A 26,837-nucleotide genomic window follows, 5' to 3' on the forward strand; every position below is an offset into this window, starting at 1 on the left:
TTGTCTGCCTCACCCACTCCATGAGGAAAGCATTGTTCTGGACCTGCTTTTACCTACTACTGTAGGAGCTACCTCACCTGCACACAAACTGCTTTCTCACCTATTAAGTTGCTCTGCACATGTGCTGACACAAACTAATTAGCAGGGAAAAGTTGGATAGGAACATGGGAATGGCCATGGAGAGGGTTACACATGGGAAACTTCGACCACACTTCAACAAATGTTCAAAAATACCCTGGTCAGTAAGTACACATAAATCTAGTATTTGTTTCACACAAGAAATTACACATACCACAATTTAGATTTAATTAGTAAAATAAATTTATTTGCTGTTCAGCATCACAGCTTGACACTTTAATGTGAGAAATCAAATAAACAAATAAAATAGACACACAAATAATAAAACAGCCAGAACAAGAGGTTGCATATCTCCAAACATGTGTTACCCTGCAAATGCAATGGTGAAAGAAATGGGGACACCAGAATACGTACTGCAACAACCAGGGTGAATACTAAGCAAGATACACACCACCAAAAAAAAATATCCTGCATTTGTAGAGGTCAAAATACGAACTTTCATGCCCATGGCACGCAAATGGATCGATGGCCAACTCAGGAAGCGGATGTCCAGTGCAATTTAAACCTTTGGCCTCCAACCACAGAGGAAGTGAACCAGGTCTCATTTGGGCCCTTTTTTGCCCCTTTTAGATGGGGCCTTGGGGACAGGGGCCTTTGGCTCAGCTGGCTTTCGGCGTCTTCCCCTAGTCGACACAGGAGGGTCAGCCGAGGTGGAAGGTTGGGGAGCAGCTTGGGGTGGGGCAGCAGATGGGGGATTGTCCCTTAGGGACCTGGCGGTGGACAGCTGCTCCGCAAGAAGTTCATTCTGGCGGCTGAGGTGTTGGCCAATGCTTACTATGCCAGCCGCCAGAGTTTCATTAATGCGGTTCAAGGCCTCAACCTGCAGCTTGTTTGTGGCCTTCCACTCCGCCAGAAAATCCGCCACCTGCTGCTGACGGATCGCAGCATCCACCCCTTGCTGCTCGATCCTGTCCAGCGTCACCAACAGGCTCTCATCCCATGTCTCCTGTGGCTGGGGCTGGGGGCGACATCTTGGTGGAGGCTGGACCACTGGCTCCACCTGTGGCTCTGCAGAGGAAGATGCTGCCGGTACATCCTGGCTTTCTGCTTCTGCTAGGATAAGAATTGAAAACAATGTCACCATCACATACGCAATAAAAAATATCTTTCTAAATACAATGCATTACTGTGACTTACCATCAAAAGCAGCATCAAAGACCTCCGCCGGGAGCTCACTGTCCATATTGGAGATCCCCCTGATCTCCCCCACATCAATCACGTCACAGGAGTCCTGCTCCAGGGGGGTATACTCCAAATGGTCAGGCATAGGACCTCTCCCGGTGGACATGCTGTGGTTGTACCGGTCAGTCATCTTCCTCTTCAGTGTACTTTTGAAGTCAGTCCACCTACAAGTTTAAAAATACAAATATCACCATGAGATATGTGCACCACTGTGCTACGTGTAGGGTTACCACCTAGTCCCTTAAATTCCGGACACATGTTAATTACACAGGTTCTGTGGCAGTTTAAAATTAGGTGAAGTGGAGTCTTGAAGTCAGCCAGCCACAGAACCTGTGTAATTAATATGTGTCCGGAATTAAAGGGACTATGTGGTACCCCTAGCTACGTGACATTTCCTAGTGTGGGTGATCTTATGTTTTTTTGCCATATGTGTCCCACACACACATTCATGTCTCAATTAGGAGGCATTTCAGTGTCTCATCTCATTCATTAGGCCACTAAATGCACATACATACATCACTATGCAGAAATGACATCATCCATGGCCAAATTAGGCACCTCCACCTGGTGTGAAACTACACATTCCACCATAGCTTGACAATGTGGTTATTATGGAGTAATTTAACTATGGAATGGCATACTGGGATGTGTAGTTTCTCACCAGCTACATGTGCACAGTTTGCTCATTCTTGTTTCAGTAGCATCATATGGAACATGTTACAACAACTCTTTACAAAACACACTTTCTCTTGTCCCATCACATACTTCACATGAGCAGAACTGTGCCCATAACCTCACATCACACCAATGGTGCATGTTTCATATATCAATGTGGGTTATTAGACATGGTTGTGTTCACATGTGACATTGAAGTGTAGCACTATCTACAAACACACCTTTCTATTAGTCTCAAAACATACATGTAACATATGTACACACATATGACATTATCAGGGGGACAAAGACCAGGGCAATTTTTCAGCAGTCTCCAGCAGGAACTGAGGCCCTTATTCTAGTTCACTCTTTCTGGCCAAATATTTCTTTGATGGACAAAACCATGTGCACTGCAGGTGAGGCAGGTGTAAAACCCCACCCAAATCTGATTATCTCTGCACAAGTAACACCTGCCTCACCTGCAGTGCACATGGTTTTGTCCATCTAAGAAATATTTGGGCAGAAAGAGTGAACTAGAATAAGGGCCTCAGTTCCTGCTGGAGACTGCTGAAAAATTGCCCTGACAAACACACTAACCTTTTCTTCACCGCGTCCCAAGTTCTGACCACTGGTGCCACCTGGTTCACTTCCTCTGTGATCTTGTCCCAAAGGTTTCTCCTTGCACTGGCACCCGGCTTCCTGGTTGCCAATTCAATCCATTCGCGTGCCCTGGGCACTAGAATTCGCATTTCGGCCTCTACAAATGCAGGGTTTCTCTTTCTGGTGGTGGTATCCTGCTCAGTCCTCACCCTAGATGTTGCAGCCTGTTTTCTGGTGGCCCCAGTTCTCTCACCATGCACCTGCTGGGTCACACCTGTTTGGAGAGATGCAACCTCTTGTTCTGGCTGGTTGCTTGGCCCTTGTGGAGCTGGTGGAGGTTCACCAGGGCCTGTTACTGAGGGGCCCGCTTGATCTTGCAGGCTACTCCTCTCTTGGGCCCTCCTTCTCCGCTCCTGTTCCCTCTTGTTCAGTGCATCAAGCAGGGATTGTGCTGTAGCTCTCTGCAGAGCGTCCTCAGCTGCGGAATCGTCTGAGTCAGACATGTTTGCAGCAATTGTGGGCTGCATCTGACTGAATATTTATATGTTAATCTCCCGCCATGAACAAGGGGGCGTATATTTTTTCCCGCAAGGTAGATGCAAATTTACGCCGATATTTGCCGCCGATAATTCCCGCTTAAATTACGCAGGTCTCAACGCACCTGATCAATCACCTGTATATGCATATACACAGGTTGTGGAGCATTGTGGGCTACATCGTGAAATGTGTGCACCTGTCATTCCAATGATGAGTGTTGTCAGCTGGTATCTGTTGGAGTTCGTGTATGCCTTGTGAGTCACATTTCAAAACATCACGTTACAATGCTTTCCTTACATATGTAATGTGTATGACATTGTCATACAGCAACATGTCGCATTGTGGCCCTTTAAGCAGCGTAGTTATGACTAGAGGGTTGCGTGTATTATTTTCCGCACACTGTAAATACAGTACTCCTCTCCATGGATATCGGTGTATCGTGCCCCCTTTAAGCAGCGTAGTTATAAGTAGAGGGTTGCGTGTATTATTTTCCGCACACTGTAAATACAGTACTTCTCTCTTCATTGAATGCATGCTGTTGGTTGTGGTGTGTGTATATCGGAACGGTCCGCGTAAGTTTCTATTCGCATCCAGTTTGTTAATGTAAGAGGGATTAATAAAGTTAATACCAAACAAACAATTTTTTCGACCAATCAGCAAGCACCAAAAGTGATATATGTACCTGCAATTAATAACTGCGCCATTGCCAATATGACTTCTAACAGAGCTAGGCCATTTTCCACCCCTGAGCTGTTGGCCCTGGTCGACGTCATGGACCGTCACCTGGGGCCCAGGGGCCCATATGTAAGGAATGTGGACAAGCGGCGGGCGTATACTGCTGCCCGCCGCCTGATCTTCTCGACGACCGGCGTCCGCAGAAGCCTGGGGCAGGTTGAGCGGCGCTGGTCAGACCTGCGCCGGCGGCAGCCAGTTTTGCTGAGCACCCTTCGCCGCCATATTGCCCGATGTAAGTTTTGATTACTAGTATGTCAGCGTTTTTTAGCAATGTTTTGTGTACTTTTTATAAATATGTTGCTGAGTATGGGGATGTATATGGGGGTGTATATGGGTGTATATGGGTGTATATGGGGGTGTATATGGGGGGTATATGGGTGTATATGGGGGTGTATATGGGGGGTATATGGGGGTGTATATGGGTGTATAGGGGGGTGTATATGGGGGTGTATAGGGGGGTGTATATGGGGGTGTATATGGGTGTATATGGGGGGTATATGGGTGTATATGGGGGGTATATGGGTGTATATGGGGGGTATATGGGTGTATATGGGGGTGTATATGGGTGTATATGGGGGGTATATGGGTGTATATGGGGGTGTATATGGGTGTATAGGGGGGTGTATATGGGGGTGTATATGGGGGTGTATATGGGTGTATATGGGTGTATAGGGGGGTGTATATGGGGGTGTATATGGGTGTATATGGGGGGTATATGGGTGTATATGGGTGTATAGGGGGTGTATAGGGGGGGTTTAAGTAGTTGATCAGTTTTTGGGTGTAGGATATCAAATAGTTTGCATGATAAATGTCTGAAATATCACAGCAATGATAATTTTGAAGGTTATGAGCATGACTAATGTGAATTTTTCTTTCCCCCTTTTTTATGAAACCCAATCTTCGATTTCTATGCCATCAACATGAACATTTCAGCACGGGCAAGAGCCGCCAGAGAAGCCCGGGAGCAGGCACGCCGGGACCAGGCAGCCCAGGAGCAGCCGGAAGAGGAGGAGGAGGAAGAGGAGGAGGAGGAAGAGGAGGAGGAGGAGGAAGAGGAGGAGGAGGAGGAGGAGGAGAAGAAAGAGGAGGAGGAAGAGGAGGAGGAGGAAGAAGAGGAGGAGGAAGAAGAGGAGGAGGAAGAAGAGGAGACACTGGGTGCAGCTTGGACCCACACAATTTCCCCATCCCCTTCCCCCTCCACAACCCCCACCCCCTCCACAACCCCCTCCCCAACCCCCACCCCCTCCACAACCCCCTCCCCAACCCCCACCCCCTCCCCCTCCCCAACACTGGAGACACTGGGTGCAGCTTGGACCCACACAATTTCCCCATCCCCTTCCCCCTCCACAACCCCCACCCCCTCCACAACCCCCACCCCCTCCACAACCCCCCCCCTCCACAACCCCCCCTCCCCACCCCATTTCCAACCCCCCTACACCTCTCCACCACCCACCCCCAAACCTCTCCACTCCCCACTCACACCCACTACCTCGGTCCAAACTCCAGGACCATCCCCCTTGCTCCTGACCCCCCCAACCACTGCACAGCCAACCAGCGGCGACCAGGATGGCTCAAGTAGCCGTAAGTAAATAATGTGTCTAATGTTGACCTACACATTTCTACACATAAACAATCACAACAACCACATATGTGTATCCAACATCAACATTAGTTGCAACATATCACTGCAGGCCGACCATGAGGTGTGTCCTGTCCTTCTCCAGGAACAAGGCTCCCCTTGGTGGTTTTTTTGAGTGTGGCCATGCCTCACCCCTTGAATAATTGACATAACAGTACATCCAATGAGATATCCGACATTAGTGGTGTGGTAGTTATGTGGCTCCAGGTGTTGGGTAACTCCAGTTCCCAGCATGATGTGCAACACAGGGCCGGATTATAATGGAGGCGCAAGGGGTCAGTGCCCCTGGGCCCCCCTCTAGCTAGGGGCCCCCTGTGGTTGTCATGTATTTTTTATAAATAAAATGTTTAAGTTATGTTTTTGTTTTTTTAGCTAAATGTTTTGTGCATGGGTGGGGTAGTGCTGCAGCTTCACCTATCTGCCAATGTGACAATGATTTATGGTGCTGAGCATCGGGAGCCAAGGCACACTGATTGCACAAGTGTGCAGTGCATTTCTGGGAGTTGACTAAGTCCCATGACACTTTGCACCAGAGGACAGAGGCTGAGAAGTTTGTGCTGAGCTCTGATTGGTGGAGCTCATTACATGCTTCTCAGGTCCATGGAGAACAGCAGCAGCAGCTTAGTCATAGGAGGGTTTTTAATCAGAGGCAGCACTAGGACTGTCAGGTCTCCTCCAGAGTAAGGGGCAGAGGGACAAACACAGGCTTTTCATGTGGTGTGTGTATATATATATATATATATATATATATATATATATATCCCCTGCAGGTAACCATTGACCAAGTTTATTCTGCCTTTACTCTGTGTTTTGACAGTATAATATTCGCCCATGCAGTGTGCGGCCAGTAATGACAAGTGCAAGGGGGCCCCCCGCTCTAAAGTACCCCGGGCCCCCCAAAGGCTTAATATGCCACTGGTGCAACTTAAATGTAGAGATTGTTTTGGTAATAGTGTGTGAGGCCATGCGGATGCATGCTTTACAAACATAGCTGTAGGCCTATAATTTGTACAGCAATGTCCTAAATTTAAAATACTAAGGAGTGCTTAAGCCACAACAATGTCATAACCCTTAAATAGCACAGGCTAATTGTGAGGTTAGAGGACAGTCCCCCAAAACCAAAGTACCAATTGGGATACAGCATACATTCATTGATGAAGGAGTAATTGAATTAATGTTATTTACTATGTACAGTATGTGTGTGTTAACATATTATTTTTTAGTACTGTGTTTACAGCAGACCCATCTTCAATGTAGTTTACAAATGTATGTGGCCTTCACACATAACTCTGAACTTTTTATTATGTACAAATACAACAAACTTTTGTGTATGTTATATATTAATTTTTTTTCTTTTATCCCTTCACTACAGACACTGAACAGCAGCAGGAGGAGGTGGCACGGATCCGGAGGGAAATATTCCTTACCCTGCTATATTTGTTTATTCTTTTTGCCCAACTGGACGACCTCATTTAATTTTTTTTTATCCCCCCCCCCCCCTTATTATTTTTGACCAAAATAAACGTTTATGTACAGTTCGAAATTGCCTGTGTTTTTACTAATAAATATGTTAGAGGGCTTGTAAGGGTAGGTACATACAGATGTGTACTGTACGTTATACTTGTAATTTGAGGTGAGGGGTAATGATTGATGTGTGAATGTGTGTGCTTTTGAGTAAAATAACACATAGTGAAAATGCATGCATGTTTAATGTTGTTAGATTAAAACATCACACATAACATCAGGGTAGGTATACATGTTACACATTGTGGACAAAGTAATTATGGACATAATTTAGTACATATACAGAAACACCAACATAACTTGATGTAAAAGTAACAGCAATATGGGGACACATAGATAGTGATTAAAATGCCACATTAGAACATAACAAATATACATGTAATGAGGGTTCAAATGTAGTTTTATTAGGTCTTTATTAAGGTAGACAATTGAGTTAATAGAAAACAATAATTGAATAACAAATAGATTAATTAATCAATTGTCAGATTAGTAGTTGAGAGGCAAGATTTGCAGGTCCATATATGTGAAGGGTATGCCAGCGTGCACGGACGTACGCTCACTCTCACGAGCGGTGACATAAGCTGAGTTTTCCATTGAAAACAATAGGGACCCGTCCGTGCAAGCTGGCGTACGCTCAGATCTCCGCAAGAAGTCGGTGGGAAGACGGACGAAAGACGTCCGTAAACGGCGCCGTACGCTCAGTTGTACGCCAGTTGTCGGAGTGCAAGGGCTGGGCCGTCCGCGTACGTTGCCGTCCGCTCATTTGTACGCCACTCCCCTTCTACGGTATTTCTGCCCGTACGTAAGCGGCTGATTTGTGGGTGGACTGAACCCTAACGGCCGCGTACGGCTAGCGTACGTTAATAGCGAACGTACGCACGTTTGGCCGCTCCGATCAGAATAAGGCCCTATGTGTATGAAGGGCATTAATAAAGGTTGGCATAATGTGTAAGGGGCATTATGGTTATAAGGACATTAATAAGGGGCATTACTGTGTGGTATTATCAGGGGTGCCGAGAAAAAGGGGTAGGGGGTACAAATTACCCAGGCCAAAGTCTGATGGGAGGGCCCAGTTGGGGCCCCGGCCCCTTCCCCTTAATCAGCTCTTCTGCTCTGCCCAGCACACACTGCTTTGTGCTGAATTGCAGTGTGGCCATGGAGGTGGTTAAAATACACTATTTTCTCAGGATTTTTTTCTAAGGGAATAATGTGAGGAGTAATGTATATAACTAGGTAAAGTGGTACTACAGTGCGATGTAACGTGAATAAAGGACACCATCGCATGATATAATGTGAATAAAGTTGCACTACTGTGTGGCATAATTTGAACTGGGGGTAAAATTGTGTGGCCATGCCCCTTCCCAGCAAGAACACACCCCCGTTTGGGCCGCACACCAAATGTGTGCACTGTTTCTATTTAAAATATTGCGGGTAGGAGCACCAAAATGATGACTTCTATGATGAGGGTTGATGGTGCTGGGAAAGGGGAGCAGAGTCAGAGGCGGAACTAGTGGTGGTGCTAGGGGGCACCAGCCAAAATCTTGCCTAGGGCGTCATTTAGGCTAGGGCCGGCTCTGAGGAGACTCCCTGAAATAGCAGCAATCTCCCTCTCTCCCACATTAGTCTAGCAATCTCCCTCATTTCACCTAGTCCATATTACACTGTTACATTTTTGGGGAAAAAAATGAAAGACAGATACATTTACATTAAATAATCTGTACCATTTCCCAGCACTTTACCAAGTATAGTACAGTATCTCTTACTAACTGCTTTGGGGCTCATCTAAATTTGGATATAAGTCATTTTAAAAGATTCCTCTCAGATATAGCAGTACACACCCAGGCTTCTAGGTGCCACATTCACAATTTCTTTTCACAATCTCTCCATATATGGAACTAGATACGCCCTTTGGGAGGAGCATGACACGCCCCTCAATGGGGCGCTTTGCAAAATGGTATTACCCACTATAATCTCCCTGAAACTAGTTTTCAAAAGTAGGCAATTATGAGGTTCAGGGGTAATTTAAGATAAAAATTACCTTACAGATATGGTAGAGCATAAGTAGAATAGCCTCCAAATAGAGGTGGTAGAGGCTAAGACAGTACAGCAATTTAAACATGCTTCAAATAGACATGAATATTCTTGCCAAAAAAGGGTTGCGATTATACATAAGAAAAACACTAGATGGGACAAGTGGTTCTTATCCTTTGTCAAATTCTATATGTGGGATTTAATAAGATCAAATGGATACAAATGCACCCATTAATACCCATTTGATCTAAAATATGGCTGAAATTTTTGCATTTGCTAATTTACTATGAGCTGAATTTGGCTGATTTGCTGTAGTGTATATAAAGTACTGTATACAGATGTAGCGGGATTCATCTTTGCAGGGGATGGCGATGGCGTCACCATCGCCATCCCCTGCCCCGCTGCCATCTTTATGCCGGAAGGGGACGCGCGCGCACGAGGTGCGTGCGCGTCCCCTTCCGACGGTGCTGCCCTCGGTCGCCCGGTGCCCACACCAGGCGACCGCACCCCCCCACAGTGGCCAGAGGTCCCCCCCAGCCCCCTTGAGCGGGAGGCGGACAGTATTGCTTCCGCCTCGCCGCCCCGCCACCCGGATACTGAGACATGCGTGCGTGGGGGACGCACACGCGTCTCAGTCAGATAGAGGCGCCGTGTTGCTGGCGGATCGCCAGCAGCATGCTGCTGGAGGATCGCCAGCAACAATAAGGCCCGATACATCTGTATACGCTAAGCTCAAAAAATTCTGGTGTACAAATGAGTACAACATCGATAGAACTCTGTATATGACCAGGAGTTCTTTGGTGGTATTCTCATTTACTAACTTCCTACTGCTGAATTCGGCTACGAATATTCCACATTTGCCATGTGTATTTAGCTGAAGCCTGCATGGATCAGTGAGATCTGTGCAGACTTCTCTGTGTAAAAATAAGAAAAATAAATAATTTTATTTTTATAAACCACGGTATTTCATGTTATTAGTTGTAGGGCCAGGTTGGGACTCCCTTCTCTGTCAGGGCCAGGGACTCTAGACCCCACAGTCTCCCCACCCCTGATGGCAGGCCTGGTGGGATATGAAGGGCACACATGTGGCTTGCAGTGGTAGGTGCCCATGCATAGATAGGCTTACAAAAATAGCCCTTTAATCCAGGACACTCGTGATTTGCAAATTATTTGACTGATTAAAGCCATGCAAAATGCAGGCTTGTCTCATCCAGCCACAGAACCTGTGTAATTCATGAGTATCCTAGTTTAAACCCAGGATAGTATGGAAAGCCTATGTTTAGGGGTGAGGACAACCTCCAGAGGGGGTGTGGCAAGCCCCCATAGAGGCTTGGCTAACCATTAGAGTACAAGGTTTGGGCCTAAAGGGGTGTACACAAGGTGCGAATTTGGAAGGCGATTTTGAATAGATAGTTCGAATCGCTGTGGAGGTTAGCCAACATGTAGCTGATACTGATGCTTGGTCTGCTTAGCCCGTATCGCATAGCAAAATAGACAGTGCAGGGGTCTATTTTGACAATATTGTAGATTATCATAGTAAACAGAGACAAAATCTCCAAAAATTGCATAGTAAAAAAACTTGGTCAAAATCAACTACTAGCAAAAATTGCACCTTGTGTACACGTCTTTAGAAACATAGGGGGACATTCACTATCATTGCTAATTACTGATGTATATACGAACTGAGCATACGGCTTATTTACTAAGGTGCCGTATTTTCAGGATTCGTATTTGGCTGATGAGTTTTCCTGGCAGCCAAGTATGAACGAGTATGAAGCATCACATCAGATTCGTACAATGCTACAATGTGTAAAAATTTGAGAAATACTGTAAATAATTTTGCAAAAACAGCGTGGATTCCTTCCACCACAAGCATAACCTGCCTCGGGCTCTTTGAGCCAGTCCGGGTTGCAGAAATACAGGGGTAATAATTAAATAAGGTCCTGTATTTCTATAACCAGCACCAGGCTCTTGAATGGTGGAAGCCGGGCTGATGTTAAATAAAGAGTTAAAATAACATGTTAAATAAAGATCTTGAGTTTTGTAGTAGAACTGCCCAGCAAGCCTCCCCTGTATGCACGGAACCACAAGTCCCAGCATCCGAACCACCCAAACTTCATTATGCAAGCAGGGATCAGGCCAGGGTTTTCCCCCCAAACTTGAATCCCAGAACAAGGCAAAATGTCATCATATCGTTGTCGGATTCTCTCGGGTTTTGGATCCTATATAAGTCTCCCCTGGAGTAAAGGTGCCCACAGACGCATCAATTATCGAATGCGTTTTGTACTTTTTAAGCACAAATTGCATCTTATGTACAATTATTGGATGGTGTTTATGGGCTTGTGCGATGCGATTTCCCGGGAGCCCGATATTGTATGTCTAAAAAAGTACGTGCTGCACATACTTTTTAGACTACATCTGAAATTTAACATTACAAACATGGGTTCATCACATCGCATCGCATGCATCCAAGTGCACATTGCATAGCAAGCTGGAAGAAAAATTGTATAGAACCATTGTACAGACAAAATTGCATAGCACAGTACAATTGTAGCGTCTGTGGGCACCTTTAGTCTGCTGTCTTACACCAGGGTGCCCTGTCTGCTCTGTTCTCTCAGTTATACACACGGTTGTCTACCCTCCCAGAATGGCCGGGAGGATCTGAAAATCGGGTCCTCCTCCCGGCCCCCAGTTTGTCCGGTAATTGATCCCCCCGTGGCTGCCCGGTGACAAGTTGACAGTCAGCTAAACTAATTTATTACATACCGGGCAGCGGGGCAGCCCGTAACCCACGTGGGGAAGCTGGCGCCGGGGGAGGGGGGGGAAGAGAGTAGGACCGTCCTCCTACTCCTCCTTCTTCAGTGTCACTGTCTCTGTTCTTGCTGAGTGACACACACTCCGCTGCGGCGCTGCGCTGGCTGGCTGGGAGGAGAAGGGAGGAGGCGGGACACAGAGTCAGAGTGACAGTATGAGTGTCACTCGTCTGGCTCCTCCTGCAGGCTGCGGCCATGTGACCTGTGAGACACACACGTGACGTGAGTGCTCAGCATCTCTGGTCGGCGCACGGTGCAGTGTGAGTTTGTGTGGCGTAATTGTCCAGTGGTGCACACAGCCTACCTGGCTACCTACAGCAGCAGCGCAGCCAATCGCCAGTGCAGCCAGGGTTGTAACTTGCCAGGCAGTCCCCCTTCTGCGCGCCCAGCCCAGGTCACCTGCTGGGCAATGTGCCTGGCCCAGCCCAGGCCCCAGCCAACCTCCCCAGGCCCAGCCAGCCCAGCACCTTTAAATAAATATCAGCTAGCTAGTCAGCTAACTTAAGCTTTATTAATATTATAAATATACTGGGGCATATTATAATCTATGCTGGGGGCAAGCTCAGCTGTCTGGATTCAAAGGACCGACGAACCCCTCCCCCCCTGCATATGCCAATTCCCTAGGGTTACCACCCATCCGGGATTACTCCGGACGCGGACAGTCCGGTAATTAAACCCGGTGTCCAGAGTCCGGATGGGTGGTGTTCCAGTCCAGCGGGTGGGGGTGTGGATCAGCCACGCCACCACTGCTGCTCCTGATTGGTTGCCCAGATGCGAGCTCCTATTGGCGGGGGGTGCAAAATTTGAAATGCCAGGACTGACAGGCAGGTCTCGCGCCGTGGCTATCTCTCCTGGACAGTGAAGTTACCACTGCTCGGCGCCCTCCAATGCTCTTACTTGCCTGCCCTACTCCAGAACATGCATGCAGAGGAGCATGCATGCATCACCTGTTAAGGATAGAGGGTCTGTACTGTTGCTGTCACCTGGGTGGGGGTGTGGAGGTTCGGGTTCTCTGCAGGCTGCGACATGTTAGGGAATTTTTGTAAGCTTTGCCCCTCTGTCACGCAGTATATATGTGAACCTATCCCTCTTTCTTACTACTGTCCCTTTATCTGTCACCCTGTGTGTGCCCCCTGTCACCTTGCATGCCCCCTGTCACCTTGTGTGCCCCCTGTCACCCTGTGTGTGCCCCTGTCACCCTGTGTATGCAGCTCTGTCACCCCATGTGTGTGTGGGCATCACAGTGTGTCGCATAATGTGTAATGGGCATTACAGTATGTGTGATGTAATGGGCATCATGTGAGGCGTAACATGTAATGGGCATCACAGTGTGTGGTGTAATGGGCATTACGGTGTTTGGGATAACGTGTAATGGGCATTATGGTGTTTAATATGTGTAATGGGCATTACGGTGTTTGGTATAATGTGTAATAGGCATTATGGTGTTTGGTATAACATATAATGGCATTACGGTGTTTGGTATAATGTGTAATGGGCATTATGGTGTTTGGTATAACATTTAATAGGCATTACGATGTGTGGCATAACATTGTATTGACATTATGGCATTTGGTATACTATGTAATGGGTGTGTGATGTGTAATCGGCGTTACGGTGTCCATATTGTCCCTCCTTTACAAAAAAAGTTTTGAGTCCTGGCATAACGTATAATGGGCATTGTGGTGAATGGCGTAACATGTAATGGGCATCACGGTGTGTGGCATAACGTGTAATGGGCATCACGGTGTGTGGCATAACGTGTAATGGGCATTACTGTGTTTGATGTAACATGTAACTGGCATTATGGTATGCAAAATCAAGAATGAAAGTGAAGCAAAGGGTAAAAAAAAATCAACATAAAGCGGGTCAAAGGGCGGAGCTGGGGGCGGGCAGTGGGTGTGTCAAGGGGCGGGCCAATGTCCGGGAACCTCTCAACAAAAAGGTGGTAACCCTAGTTATTTTACATCATGGGGGCGGGGCTTAATGACATCGCGCTCCAGCCCCCCGAACTGCAGCTGTTTTCAGTCTCCCGGACTCCGTGCTTATACAGTATGGCATTGACTGCCATATAATTGTGTGCTGTCTGTTTGCCCAATAACTGGGTGCTGCCACTGTCTGGACTATAACTGGGTGCTGCCAATGTCTGCCTTATAATTGGGTGTTTCCACTGTCTGCTCTGTAATTGGTTGCTGCCACTGTTTGCCAAATATTTTTTGTGCTGTCTTTGTCTGCCCTATAATTAGTTGCCACTGTCTGCTTTCTTACTCCAGGGTGCCATGTCTGCTCTGTCCTATCAGTCCAAGGATGCCCTGTCTGCCATATAATTGTGTGCTGCCTGTCTGCCCTATAACAGGGTGATGCCACTGTCTGCCCTATAACAGGGTGATGTCACTGTCTGCTCCATAACTGGGTGCTTCCAATGTCTGCCCTATAATTATGTGCTGCCACTGTCTGCCCTATAATTGGGTGCTGCCTCTGTCTGCCCTATAATTGGATGCTGCCACTGTCTGCCCTATAATTGGGCATTGCCACTGTCTGCCCTATAATTGGGCATTGCCACTGTCTGCCCTATAATTGGGCGTTGCCACTATCTGCCCTATAATTGGGTGCTGCCACTGTCTGCCCTATAATTGGGCGTGGCCACTGTCTGCCCTATAATTGGGCGTTGCCACTCTCTGCCCTATAATTGGGCGCTGCCACTGTCTGCCCTATAATTAAGTGCTATCACTTTCTGCGCTAAAACTGGGTGCTGCCACTTACTGCCCTATAATTGGGTACTGCCACTGTCCGCCCTATAATTAGGTGCTGCTATTTTCTACCCTATAATTGGGTGCAGCCACTGTCTGCCCTATAATTGGGTGCAGCCACTGTCTGCCCTATAATTGGGTGCTGCTACTGTCTGCCAAATATTATTTAGTGCTGCCACTGCCTGCCCTATAATTGGGTGCTCACACTGTCTGGGTGGTGCCACTGTTTGCCCTATAACTTGGTGCTGCCAATATCTGTCCTATAATTACAGTATGTGACGTTTTTCATCCTTGCTGGCGGGTCGCCAGAACGTACGCGCTGGCGACCCGCCAGCAGCCTCGCCAGCGAGGAGACTGAGACGCACGTGCGTCTCACGCGCACGCGCGTCTCAGTCTCCGTCGCTAGCGCGACGGAAACCCTGTCCGTCTCCGCCTCAGGGAGACGGACAGGGTTAGGGGGGGTTAGGGGGGGTGCGGGCAGGCGGCGGGGACCCCGGGTTACCGCCGGCAAGCCGGCGGGGACCCGGGGGAACGGATCGAAGCGCCGTCGGAAGGGGACGCGCGCGCCGCTCGTGCGCGCGCGTCCCCTTCTCACCATCGCCATGGCGCTGGCGGGGGATGGCGGCTGGCGACGCCAGCGCCATCCCCTGCAAAGATGGGACCTGACCCATCTGTAGGTGTTGCCACTGTCTGCCCTAAAGCTGAGTGCTGCCACTGTCTTCCCTATAACTGGGTGATGCCTCTGTCAGCCTTATAACTGGGTGCTGCCACTGTCTGGCCTATAACTGGGTGCTGCCACTGTTTGCCCAATAATTGGTTGCTGACACTATTTGCCAAATAATTTTTGTGCTGCCACTGTCTCCCAAATATTGTTTGTGCTGCCACTGTCTGCCCTATAATTGTGTGCTCCCTCTGTCTACAAAATAATTTGTGTGCTGCCTGTCTGCCAAATAATTGGGTGCTGCCTGTCTGAGTGTGAAATAGAGGATAAAGATTTGGAACAAAAACTAGTGAAAGATCAGGAGCCACTCCATAGTTCTGAAGCTGCTGCCACCAGTAATGACATGTCTGCTAAGGCCGTAGAGGGCATGTAGCATCCAAAAAGCAAAATATTACTATAATAAACATTTTATTTTCATTATCCGAGGAGAAATGTAAAATAGGCAATATGCCATTCACAAGAGGAAGTGCCAAGGAAAGTTTAAGGCCATGTCCTATGTTCATGATTGGTGTTTCAGCTTTTCATGAAGATGGAAGCCCTCTTTCCTCTTAAATTTAAAAAAAAAATAAAGCTTGTTAATGCACAGATATCAGAATCCCCAAGGAAGGTCCAACTGTGGAGGCGCCTTCCACCATTTGCACACCCTCTGCATGTGCTGGGAGGAGCATGGGCAGTCCAGTTGCTGATATTGAGGATTTCACTGCAGAAGTGTATCAGGATGAGGAGGATATTCATGTAGCTAGTGCTGAGGAGGAAGTTGACTATGGGGCTTCTGATGGTGATGTGGTTTGTTTGAATAAGGCAGCGGTGGAGACAGTTGTTGGCCATTGAAGGAAAAAGCCAATTGTCATGCCTGGGCCAAAGATCAAAAAAATCCACCTCTTTAATCTGGAATTATTAAAAAGTCCCAGACTTTATTGCATGTGTTTATGGCTCTGTAAATAATTTGATTAATTCATTTATTACAATACAAAACTGAGTGCATTGAAACACCCATATACTGTGTTAATTTGCATTTTGACATTATTAATTAATAAAAGTTACATTTTATGAAAATCATTTATCCCTGTATCCACGAATTTACTGCACTGTACATGGTACTTTCTTTCTCTTCTATATTCAAACACGGAGAAAAAAGGAAGACGGTAGCATAACTATAAAAACAGCGCTCCCCGCCATAAATTTTGGCGCCTGCAGTACTAATGAGAAAATAGCTCACACAAAATGTCCAGCCAGGAGAGCTGGGACCGCAGACTAGTAGACCATCAAGTTGAAAATGATTCAGGACAAGAAAAAGGATCTCCAGCAAGTTTATCCATTTTCCACATTTAGGTTGTGAGCGCAGTGTGAGACAGATGAAGACTTTGTTTTTTCTGTATTCATATCAAAGGTTGGGTGAGCTTTCTTTGTCTTGTCCACGCAGCTTCTCTTGCCTGCGCAAATAGGTGCACTGACTTTTGCTTTGCTCCTGTGTGGCAGACCCTGTCACTGAAATGTTTGGTTTGTTAAAGTGTGCATGTCCTGTTCCTACAATAAGGGGTGGGAGGGAGGGGGGAGGACACAAGGAATATTCCATCTTGAACCTCTTTTCTTTGCATTATGTACTCGTTGGAGCATTGCTAGCATGTTTTGTGGGGTCCACACAAACCAATGACACTACGACACTGTGACCTAATCTCACACCTGCCAGTATCATACTCTAGTATGTCTTCATCAGCTCACCCTACTATAGGCATCCATTTTATTCCTCAGCTCCTCCTTGTCTTTGACAGCTCCTACAAAGACATATCATACTCCAGGATGTCTTCGTCAGCTCAGCCTACTACAGTATGAGCATCTGCCCTACTGATAATGGGGATGATTATACAGATGTATGCTGAATGTGGATGGTGGAAGTTGCATCATTGCTATCCACTAGTTGTACAGGAAGCCTTTGTTTTGCAGGATGTGCCTTTGTAGCCTTTGTTCAGCATGACTGCAGATAGTAAAGATACACTTCTACACCTCTGCAGAATAATTGGTACTCTTTAACTAGAACGGCGCCCACGATTTTGATCGTGGGCATCGTTAGTAAAAAATCGCGGGCATCGCATGCACTAAAAAATCGGGTGCGATGCGACCGACGCGATGCCCGCGATTTCCCCTAGGGAACAATGTTAAATGTCCCAATTGACCCAATTTTCCTGTTCAATGTCTCAATTGACCCGATTTTTCCATAGGAAACAATGTTAAATGGCCCACAGAGGCCAAATAGGCACCCTGAAGTGTGAAATGGCCCCCACAATTGTTAACGCCACCCCACGATCAACGTGAACCCGAAGCATGGCGAGCGCAGCGGTACGCGTCCTACGACCTTTTCATACCCCCACTATCCACGTCGGCGTGGAGTTGAGAATAGAAAGTGTGGTGAGTGCAGCGAGCCACCGAGCCCGAAGCGTGGCAAGCGCAGCGAGCCCCGCGAGGGGACGCGGACAGCTGTGAAGCCTGCGAGGGGACGCGGATACCTGTGAAGGTATCCGCGTCCGCTCGCCACGCTTCGGGCTCGGTGGCTCGCTGCGCTCGCCACACTTTCTATTCTCAACTCCACGCCGACGTGGATAGTGGGGGTATGAAAAGGTCGTAGGACGCTTACCGCCGCCCCTCGCGGGCTCGCTGCGCTCGCCACGCTTCGGGTTCACGTTGATCGTGGGGTGGCGTTAACAATTGTGGGGGCCATTTCACACTTAAGGGTGCCTATTTTGCCTCTGTGGCCCATTTAACATTGTTTCCTATGGAAAAATCGGGTCAATTGAGACATTTAACATTGTTCCCTATGGGAAATCGTAGGCATCGCGTCGGTCGCATCGCACCCGATTTTTTAGTGCATGCAATGCCCGCGATGGCCGCGATGGGCGCCCTTCTAGGTAAAGAGTACCGAATAATTTGATGATTTTCACAAAGTCCACTTTGCCTCCATATCCAGACAGAATATAGGTGACTATATATCTGATTTGTAAACAGAACTATCCAACTGATCTTTTACCAAAAATTTCCTAGAGATACAACTACCATACACAAATTGGTAAATATCTTGCAACAAGCAAAATATACAGTAATAAGATGATTACAGTCAAGGTACATTAAGCTTTGCTAATAATTCCACCATTGTATTTGGTTCATTAGATCTGCTGGTGGTCTTTATACCAAGCTGGGCTGCATGTGCTGGAGTAAGTGAAACTGAGTGGCATAATAATGAAATTCATCATACAAACCTATAGTAGTAGCAGAAATCTGATGCTGCAGAATGGGCTACAGTATAGAAAACAAGTAATCTTTGAGAAGATCACAATTACACTTTAACTGAGCGCTGAAGCATGTCTAAAGCAGACTGCAGTAATAAACTGGAACTGGTTGTTAGAAGCACAACTTAAGCAGACTGACTGCAGAAGACACAGAGGGCCGAAATTAATGCTGTCTGAGTTCAGCGATCATGCCGAATGCTGGCCGAACTCTGACTTTTTTTAAAGGGGTAATCACTTGCAAGGCAAAAGCATGCCTTGCAAGTGATTGCCCCTTTATTAAAAGTCTGATGTTGGCCGCCATCCTGCACACCCGCCGAACTTGAGCATTACATTTCACCCAGAATCTGGGTTTTGGAGCACTAGTGAAGCAAGCTGCAGTGATATACAGGGGATGCAGTTAAGATCCCGGCGGTCGGGATCCCGGCGTTCAGAATCCCGACGCCGGAATCCCGACCGCCGAAATGCCGACACTTTCTCCCTCCTGGGGTGTCCACGACACCCCTGGAGGGAGAATAAAATAGCGTGCCGAGCGTAGCGAGGCACCGGGCCCGCTGCGTGGCGAGCGCAGCGAGCCCGCAAGGGGGGGCGATCCACGTCCCCCCCTTGTCGGCATTTCGGCTGTCGGGATTCCGGCGTCGGGATTCTGAACGCCGGGATCCCGACCGCCGGGATTCAATACTGAATCCGATATACAGTACTGTATACTGTGTAGCAATACTGGAGCAGTTTTGCTGGTTTACACTAGAGCAAAATGCTTTGACATAGTTACTGAAGCAAGATAAGCTGAAAGGAATGTGGCACCCCATCAAGGCTGACACAGACATTTAACCCATTTATGTGCCCTTGTAATCCCTTGGATTATTCATTGGTTTGGCACATTATAATAGTGATCTGTTTCTGATTCTATCACTACAGTACATGGTCCCTCTGTCATACGCTGTTACACTAGGGGCAGAAACAATTAAAGATCTCCTTATGAGACCTGATACTTCTCCCAAAGAACTCCCCTCAATAGGTAACCTAAACAGAAAAGAAAAGAAATAAATTTTTCTAATGCCCAGATTTTCTCTCATGCTTTTATATGACCTTCACTCCTCCATATATTCAAAATTAGGCTATATTTTACTTGCAGCATGTGTATTCATCTGACAAATGAGGGCCAGATGTACTAACCTTGAAAAGTGATAAAATAGGGAGTGATAAACCACCAACCAATCAGCTCTTACCTGCCATGTCACAGGCTGTGTTTAAAAAATGACAGGTAGGAGCTGATTGGTTGGTGGTTTATCACTCTCCATTTTACCACTTTTCAAGGCTTAGTACATCTTGCACTTAGTACCCATAAATGAAATTTGGGGTCTGGACAAATTCCATGGATGATTTCCACCAAAATTAAAAATGGATACAGCACACTCAGTCCATGTTATCAGAACATTGGAAGGATGCCAACTCTGGAACAAGCCAATTCCGTTAAGATGAACTCTAAAGGTGCCCATACACTCCCGCGCTGCCGCGCACATCACATCGCACAGCATAGAAAGTCTGTGCAGCCCATGCTTTTAGTACTAGATTGCATCTTATCTAGTTCAAAAAGCACGTGTGCTGTAGCACATTGTATGCTTTTTGTACTAGATACAATGCAATCTAGTACTAAAAGCACAGAGTTCATTGCACATCTACAGGCACCTTAATGCAATTGCAAGCAGGAGAGTAGCACATTTACCATTATAACAAAGTAACAATGTTTAATAATATAAGAAACAAATCAATTACATAGACAATACAGAGTTGTTAAATAGACCTGTGTGCCAAAATAATATCCACAATAAAACAGATTATCTATCTATCTATCTATCTATCTATCTATCTATCTATCTATCTATCTATCATATCTGCATGGTTGTATATGTGGAACCATGGTCTGATATCAGTGGCTTGTTTTCCAGTTTCCTAGCCCCAATAGAGTGAACAGAGTTGTCCTTAATTGTGTGACCAGAGTTGTTCTATGTTGGTATTCGCTGATATTGTTGTCTTTCCTCTCAATATCCAAACTAATTTTTCTAATCTCCATAGCCCTCCCGATTGAACCTCCTACTGTATTTCCATTTCCCCTAATCCTTTCCTATATCCCTTGCTCTTCATACAAGCTTTATGTCAGGGTGTTATTTACTTTGAGTGGCTGCTAATACTCCTACTCAATGTAGGTATGCCCACTGACAAACTGACAAATCATTAGTGTCTGGCTGACTAACTGACAATCATTCGCATCTCACTGGTAAGAGCAGACTGACAAGTCATTCTTTATTTTGCTTCCTCTCAGAACAAAACTTCAGTGCACTTCTGGAACGCATCCTAACAGCAATTCCGACCGATTGGATGTAGATTGTGTTGGTATTGGGCCCTTTTCTGTCCTGGTGTAGACCGATACCGATCTGATGTTGGTCCCGCGGGTCGGTTGGTCGTTATTCAGATCCTACCTGCAGCAGGTAGGATCTGGAAACGACCATACTCCCGGGTGCGGGTCGCCATCGGATCGGACCCGCTCACGGTGCACATCGTGAGCGGGTCGTGCCCCCCACGTCATCGTGAGCTGGTCGGATGAAACACTGACGACCTGCTTACAATATGCATCGTGAGCGGGTCGTCCTGGTGTGTACCCCACATTACTCAACAGCTCCTGATCACATAGCTGTTTCTCACTGGCATGGATAGTATAGGAAATGATTTGTAATGCATTATAAAGTGTGGAGAAGTGGACAAGTAGCCCATAGCAACCAATCTTCTACAGAAGCAGATTCCCTTATCTGGCGATCATCTGACGGGGATGCGTGAGCGTCTCACACGCACACGTGTCCCCATCAACACAGCAGCAGGATTGCTTTCCATGCCCGTCTCTGCTTTAGGGAGACGGGCAGGGATCGGGGGTAGTTTGGGCAGCTGCTGGGGGCACGGGGCAGCTGCAGCGGGCGGCGGAGGGCTCCGTCAGAACAGGGCATGAGAGTGTCTCGTGTGCACGTGCCCCCTTCCAGCCCCTAGCGGCAGCTGGCGGTTGATGATTCGATTGCCAGGAGCAGCTCCGACGGGAGCTGCTCCATCTCTAACTAAAATTTATCCAGCACTCAAAATAAAATGATAGGTAGCAAACTAGATATGGACAAGAATTATGCTTGTGCACTTCTGAAGTCTTTGGAGCAAATATACTAAGATGGGAGTTCCATTAAAGATCAGATGTTGCCCATAGCAACCAATCAGATTGTACAAAGCAAAGGATTTCCATTATTTCAGAGTTTCTTAGGTCTGGGCGCTGTACTGCTCATTTTTAAGAAGATTAAAGGTGCATACACATTGTTAGTGGCGTAACGATAGGGGGTGCACTTGCTATGGGGCCTTGCCACCCTGTCATTTGGGGGGGCCCATGGGCACAGCAAGGAACCCCCTGCACCAAGCGGAGCTGTGCCTTAACAGTACTAGAGAGAGTCAGGGCACTGCCCTGTCTGCTGCTGCTCCCTCCCATCCCTGTCCCTCCCCACCGGCGGGGTTGGCAGCATCAGCGACAGGAACTTATGCACATCCCCGGCGCTAGCTGCTTAGCCACTCCTCCCGCCTGCAATGAGTGTGTGGCCCTACCAACAGCAGCGCCGAGCACCCCTAGCATCATCGAGCAGTGGGAAGGGTAAGTGCACCGGGAGGTGGTGGCTAAGGGAGGGGTACTGTCAGCCATGGAGCCTCTTGGGGGAGAGAGGGAGTGTGGTTACTGTCCATGATGGAGCCTCTTGGCGGGCCTCATGTATGTTAGGGAGACAGCGTATCTATGTATGTATGACAGTGTATGTATAAGGGAGACAGTGTATGTATGTATGTATGTATGTATGTATGTATGTATGAGGGAGACAGTGTATGTATCTCATCCCTTTCTCACACCACCCCATCTCTCTATTTCCATGAAATCCTCTCTCTCTCTCTCTCTGAACCCCCCCAGGGGAATTGTAATGGGGGGGGGGGGGGCTTTCAAAATTTTGCTATGGGGCCCTGAATGTTCTAGTTACGCCTCTGCACATGGTGCAATGTGAGCTTCCTATTTTGAAGAAAAAAATTGGAAGAAAATGTGGCACATATTGCATAGTGTGTGCCACATATTGCATAGTGTGTGAGCTTGCGATGCCGATACTCACCCCAGTGGTATTGGAATCACAATAAAATATAGACTGTGCAGGCAAGCCAAAATGAATTATATTGTGTACAATCTAGTGTTCTGGTATAGTTAAAACCTTAAGCATATATAGCCAAAATCTCAAGTAAATATAATCAACATGGTGTCTGGTCTCTGAGGAGTTCAAGGCAAAGTGCATAGTCAAAATCGTCCATGACACAAACCTCACCGTGTGTATGCTCCTTAAGGCTGAGTCTGTAGAAAGGATTTTGATTTAATTAATCCATTTATTACTTTAGGCATACAATTAGATGTAGAAGTTTGAATTGTACATTTAGATTGTTTAATATTCTCTATTCAGATTATGTATTTTATGTAAGGGTAATGCACATGCAACTGTAAAATATAAAAACTATAAAACCTACTGATCTGTGATATGTATGTATAACAGGGTTGCCGACTTTTTCTGTCTCCTCTCTGGGAGAAGCCCGGAGAGGAGACTTCCAGCTGCAGTTTGGGGGAGTGGGGCTTGAACTTTACATCATTAAGCCCCACCCCCAGGATGTAAAAAAAATTTCACGGATCTCCGTGGAGGGGGGCGGGGCTAAAATGACGCGATTGTAGCCATTTTAGCTCCGCCCACTCCTCTGACACCCATGGATTGCCGCATTTAAATCCAAAGGTATGGGGGAAGACGCAGCAATCGGGGGGTGGCGTGGGGGTCCCCCGGAATCCGGGAGGGTTGCCCACCTTTCCGGGGGGCCGGGAGGAGGATCCGATTTTCGGGATTCTCCAGGCCATTCCAGGAGGGCCGGCAACCCTGATGTATAAAGAATGGAGCCTTGGGTCACTGAGGTAATTACTATTGGAGTAGATGTACTAAGCCTTGGATAGTGATAAAGTAGGCAGAGATAAAGTACCAGCCAATCAGCTCCTAACCGCTATTATACAGGCTGTGTAAGTTCAGTCCTATGGACTTGGACTGAGAATCTTTTATTCACATCATGTTTCTCACAGTGTAATGTACTTTTTCATCCTTGGCCCAGTATAGGGTTATACAAAAGAGCACCTGTGTGTTATGTGTATTATTTCCTGTTATTAGGTATAATTTGCCCTTGCTATTATCTGCAATATTGTAGCTATTGGAATATGCAGGCCATTGCCATACTGTATGACTATAGCATGGCATACAGATGGATCTGCTCTCATTAGAGCGGCTCCTGGCGAGGCTATACACCAGGAAGGGGCCCCATTTACCAGAAGCCCTGCACCGCTCCCTGCCCTTCTGTGTGCTCCCTGCCCATCTTTCCATTCTGCCCATCTCCCTGAAGCAGAGATGGGCAGGGAAGCACCGATGTTGGATCCCTCCCGCCCAGCTGAAGTACAGGTACAGTGTGACATGTGAGCGAGTGAGACGCCGTCCACCAGCTTCCCCTGAAATGGTGCCATGGCGAGCTGGCGGGCTGGATGAGAGGGACTCCATCTGTATGCTAGTCCATTGTGTGAGGTGTGATAGGTGTTACTGGTAATGTGTAAATGGGAGAGGGGGTGGGAAAAGGGGATCTGGGAGGGGATAGACCTGAGCACAAGTGACACTGGATGGTATTGGTAGTTTGGTCTTGTTCTGAAATAAGTTACCACAGTGACTTTACATCAATTTGCCAAATAATTGGTAGATAGTGCTGGTAATGTAACAGAACAATGCCTCAGTGACTGTTAAAATAGCTGCCAAACAAAGGGATTTATCTAGGTCAGCAGGTAATCTGGGAGCTACAGTAATAGGTTAGACCTCCCAGAGTATGTACAATGGGTCTCTACTGCACTATACTGGCTGACATAGCATTGGGATATCTGACTACCCCCTGAGTAGACTTTGTGGCACAAAGGGGGATCTGCCAGCCAGGTATATATGGAGAGCAGTCTCTCAATGGAGGGGCATTCTATCCTGGTAGATCCTGTATAACAGACTTTAGAGGAAACCCTTCCAGAGCAGAGTCTGTGTGAGCCAGTACCCCAGGCTGGGGGACACAGGACTAGCTAACAGTAGTCATATGGCTGCTGATTACTGAGACTGCTATTTCAGGGTGCTGACTGCAAGAGGCCACTGGAGGATCTATGCTACCAATTATCCTGTACCATGTGATCATCTTATGGTATTGTGTTGTCATAATCAAGAATTCTTTTTTTATGTAGTCTTGGCTGCCCAAGTGATTTGATTCCATACAGAGTAACTACCATCCCAGCTAAGGGTGGTTTCCTCACATTATTTAAACAATGCTTATCAAAAACTGTGATGTTTATTCTATTTGTTACTCTCTGATATAGAAGGAAAAGAGACCTGAGACTCGTGAATTCTATTGTTTTAAGGTGCCCATACATGGTGCAATTATTGTATACAATTTGGACTAGATCGCATCGCATAGGTTTTGCAATGCAATGAGATGCAATGAGATGAGATCTAGTACAAAAAGTTTGTGCAGCAATTACTTTTTGAGCTGTGCGATGATCTGTGTCATGGGAGTGCGCATCTCATATCACCACCCCATCGCACCGTGTATCAGCACCTTTAGAATATCAGCTCCCAAAAGCAGGGCCCTCTCCCCTCATGTTCTTTTCCCTCTTTATGACCATTTTCTACTCCATACTCCATACAACGGCACCTGATCATCAGTTTCTGCCACAATGAAGTTTATTTCAGTGGCATGCTCTCTGATGCACAAATTATATATAATGTGCTTGTCCTACATTTGGATACATTTTTTTTGTACTTTGTTTGTTGCTGCAGAGTATTTGTAGTGTTGTCGAAATAAACAACAACAACAATAATAATAATAATAATAATAATAATAATAATAATAATAATAATCATAAATAGAATATTAATAATGATTAATACAAGTAAATCTTTCACAATTGTTTGTTCCAGTTGTCCAACTACTCCTAGTGCCTTATATAACATGTTAGGAATTTTTTATTTACTTTAAGCTTCACCTGGATCATATACTGTTGATGTTGTGTTTATTACTGTTGCGTTTTTGCAAACTCTTGTGACATTTATATTAGTGGCCTTTAGTTTATGAACTTTTATTCTTTGATTTTTCTTTTATTTCTATATATTTTTTTAATTCCCACACAGGGCTTAAAGTGGTCATGGAGAGGTGGGGGAACTCATTTCCTCTACCATCAAATAATCCCCCTCCACTATTGGTACAATTTTTGGCACCCCCTTCAAACTACAGTGCTTTTTTGTTAAACTTACTTTGCAGGGCCAAGGTAAAGGTTGAACCAATTCTACCTCACCATTACAGGAGGTCTAAGTTCCACTCCATTCCATCCCCCCACTTTAACCTCTGTTCCCACATATTTCCCGATTGAATTTAATCACCAGTGTCTAATTATTCCACACTTTCCTTCAGTTGTTGATTACCCATTTGCCTATAACTTTGTTTTCTTCACAAAGCCATCAAAATATTGTTTGTTGATTGTAGATTTAATTGATTTGCCTGAAACCACCAATACAAGTAAAGTGTGTATAAATGTTCTAATACATTTATAAATGTATATTAAAGAGCCGAAAAAAAGGGGGACATACAGTAATACAATATTTTTAAATGAGGTAGACCATTTTCCTATGCATATCAGATGTACTGTATGCTTTGTGGTCCTGTTAAAGAAGATTTTATGGAGTCTACATAACTACAGAGGACAATATTTTGTAGTTAAGGGCATAGATAACATAACAACGAGGGAAAAAAGCCGGATTTTTTTTCTCCATATTTACAGATATTATTAAGTATATGTATCAGGAGGGGGTGGGGCCAAAATGAAATGATTCTAATGGAATTGTATCATATCGTCACTTCCCCCTCCACAGTCACCCGTAAATCATGGCAAATTTGTGGGGCTTCTTGATATCATGACCAGGCCCCCCTCATGTGCGCTACTATCATCTGTATGTACTGTATATCTGTCAATGCTACAATAATTGTTAGCATAATGGATCTAACGATATTTTACTTTATATACTATATCACACTCACACACGTTTTATGTCATATCCATGTAAATTCATGTAAAAAAAATGT

Source organism: Crinia signifera, chromosome 6 (assembly GCF_055691185.1).
Source record: "Crinia signifera chromosome 6, ASM5569118v1, whole genome shotgun sequence".
Lineage (NCBI taxonomy): Eukaryota > Metazoa > Chordata > Amphibia > Anura > Myobatrachidae > Crinia > Crinia signifera.